Raw genomic sequence first — 3,061 nt, forward strand, 5'->3', positions numbered from 1 at the left:
GCTGACATCTCTTAATACCCACAGAACAATCACATAGACATTATTAAAAACATCAATAGAAAATTGCATTCTTTGTGTTCCTTTAAAGTTAGTTTCCTGGGACTATAATTCAAAAAAATCTATTAAATTTGAAGTTCTAGCTGGGTGATGTTTTTTAACTTAGCAGGCAAGAGTGAGGAGTGAATGATTTCTGTTCAGGCAATAACAGATCAACATCATCCTGCAATTTCACTGTGAATATATTTCCTCTATAAAGATCTACATACGCATTTCTCAGTATTGTAAGCTTCAGATTAAAAAATAAAAAGCCAGATGTCCTAAGTATGAACAGGGATTTATTGATGTTGACAAATCTGTGCTAATCATCTTCCCATAGCCTTTGGTCTAAATGAGTAGGACAGGCTAAGTCAGTTCCAGCATAACAATGCAGAGGAGATAATGAATACTCTAAGCCTTTAGGAGATGTCATTCCATATGTGCTCAGCAATCTACTTGAGTCGAGATGAGAAGACTCTTGGGTTACTTTAGCCACACAGCTGCTTTGCACTTTTTAAGGGAAGTTAATGAGAACATATAAAAGTGCTTCATCAAACTGACACTCTTCTGAAATCCATTCTTTTATTTTGCACCAGGGATGTTATTCTTGTTTAAGAACAGCTTTTCTGAAGTGTCAATAATAAACACAATAGTGTATATGTTACCAATGCAGACATATCTAGTTTATGGCTCTTATCTTTACTGCTTTATGAATTCAAAGTTTATAGCATCCAGGGTTAGGCAAGTTGTTTTAGTTTTTCAAATGCTTATGCTCCATTTGGGTCTTTGTGCCACATCTTGGTAAGTCTCCTATTTTAAATTTTTTATTACTATCCTACTGTTATGATGGTTTGTGATCAGCAATATATGATATCACTACTGGAATTGTCTCAGGATACCATTGGACAGCAAACAGAACTGAAGAATACTTTGTATGCCAACAGCTGTACTGAATGACATTTCCCCTACCCTCTCCTTTCCTTTTCAGCCACCTTATTCCTTAAGAAGCAATTGAAATTGGGCCAATGACTATACATGGCCTTATTCAAAAGACTAAGAAGCAAAAGCTGGCAAGCAAGAAAGTTAAGTCACTTGATAATTCTTCAGTGGCTTCTACAAATCCAAGTAAAAGGAATAAATGTGTATTTCTCACTTTAAATCAAAACCAGAGTGGTGTTGCTTAGTGAGGAAGGAATGTTAAAATATAAGACAGGCTAAAAGCCTTCCTTCTTGTTTAACTTCTTTGGGTCTGTGTGGTGTATCATGGATATTCCGTGATATACCACACAGACCCAATATCCAATATCCAATATTATGGCCAATATCCACTTATCAGTGAGTATATACATGAATGTCATTTTGGGTCTGAGCTATCTCACTTGGGATGATATCTTCTATTTCTACCCATTTGGCTGCAAAATTCATGATGTTCTTGTTTTTAATAGTTGAATAGCATTCCACTGTCTACATGACTACATTTTCTGTATCCATTCTTTGGTTGAGGGACATCTAAGTTGCTTTCAGTTTCTGGCTATTACAGATAAAGCTGCTATGAACATAGTGGAGCACATGTCCTTAGGTTCATCTTTTGAGTATACGCCCAGGAGCAATATAGCTGTTCTTCTAGTAGAACTATTTCCAATTTTCTGAAAAACCACCAGATTGATATCCAGAGTAGTTGTACAAGTTTGCAATCCCTGAGCAATGGAGAAGTGTTTCCTTTCTCCATATCCTTGCCAGCATGTGCTATTGATTGTGTTTTTGATCATAGACATTCTGATTGGTGTAACGTAGAAACTCAGGGTCTTTTTGATTTGCATTTTCCCGATGACTAAAGATGTTGAACTTTTCTTTTTTAAATGTTTCTCTGACATTTGATATTCCTTTGTTGAGAATTCTCTGTTTAGCTCTGCATCCCATTTTTAGAATTGGGTTATTTGGTTTGTTGGAGTCTAACTACAAGAAGGAAGGTCCAAGCAAGCATGCTTGAATCTCACCTACAAGAAGGAATAAAAGTCATGGGAAGCAGAAGAAAGGAGAGAACTGGTTGGGAGAGGGGATGCGGAGGAGAACGGATGCTCAGGATCAGGTGTGGGGAGAGGCCTAGAGGGCCAGGAGAATGAATAGAAATCTGCAGCTGCTGAGGGTGGGAGTGAGTAGGGGGAGTCTCTAGGAAGTCCCAGAGACATGGGATGGGGGAATGCTCCCAGGAGTCAATGGAGGTGACCTTAGCTGAGTTGCCTAACAGTGGGGACATGGAACCTGAAGAGGCCACCCCCTGTATCCAGACAGCACCCTCAGTGGAGAAATAAGGACACTAACCTACCCACAAAGTTTTCTACCCCAAATTTGCTCTGTTTAAAAGAAATGCAGGAACAAAGATGGGGCAGAGATTGACGGAATGGCCAACCAATAACTGGCCCAACTTGAGACCCATCCTGTGGGCAAGCTCCAATCCCTGACACTATTAATGATACTCTGTTATGCTTGCAGACAGGAGCCTAGCATAACTGTCCTCTGAAGGGCTCCATCCAGCAGCTGACTGAAATGGATTCAGATATATTCAGCCAAACGTAGGATGGAAATTGGGGACTTTTATGGAAGAGTTGGGGAGAAGGATTGAAGGTCCTGAAGGGGACATGAACTCCACAGGAAGTGAACAGAGTCCACAGTTAGTTGAACAGAGTCAACTAACCTGGATCCCTGAGATCTCTCAGAGACTGAACCACCAACCAAAGAGCAAACATGGGCTGGACTGAGGCCCCTGGCACATATGTAGCAGACATGTAGCTCAGTCTCCTAAGGGTCTCCAACAACTGGAGTGGTGGCTGTCCCTAAAGCTGTACCCTGATTCTGGAATCTGTTACCCAACAGGGCTGCCTTATCTGGTCTCAGTGAGAGATGATGAGCCTAACCCAGCAGAGACTTAATGCACCAGGGTGGGGGTGTCCCTTGGGTGGGGCCCCTCTCAGTGAAGATGGGGAGGGGGATGAAGGAAGGAGCTATGTGAGAAGGAGGACTGGGA

Source organism: Mastomys coucha, unplaced genomic scaffold (assembly GCF_008632895.1).
Source record: "Mastomys coucha isolate ucsf_1 unplaced genomic scaffold, UCSF_Mcou_1 pScaffold8, whole genome shotgun sequence".
Taxonomy (NCBI): domain Eukaryota; kingdom Metazoa; phylum Chordata; class Mammalia; order Rodentia; family Muridae; genus Mastomys; species Mastomys coucha.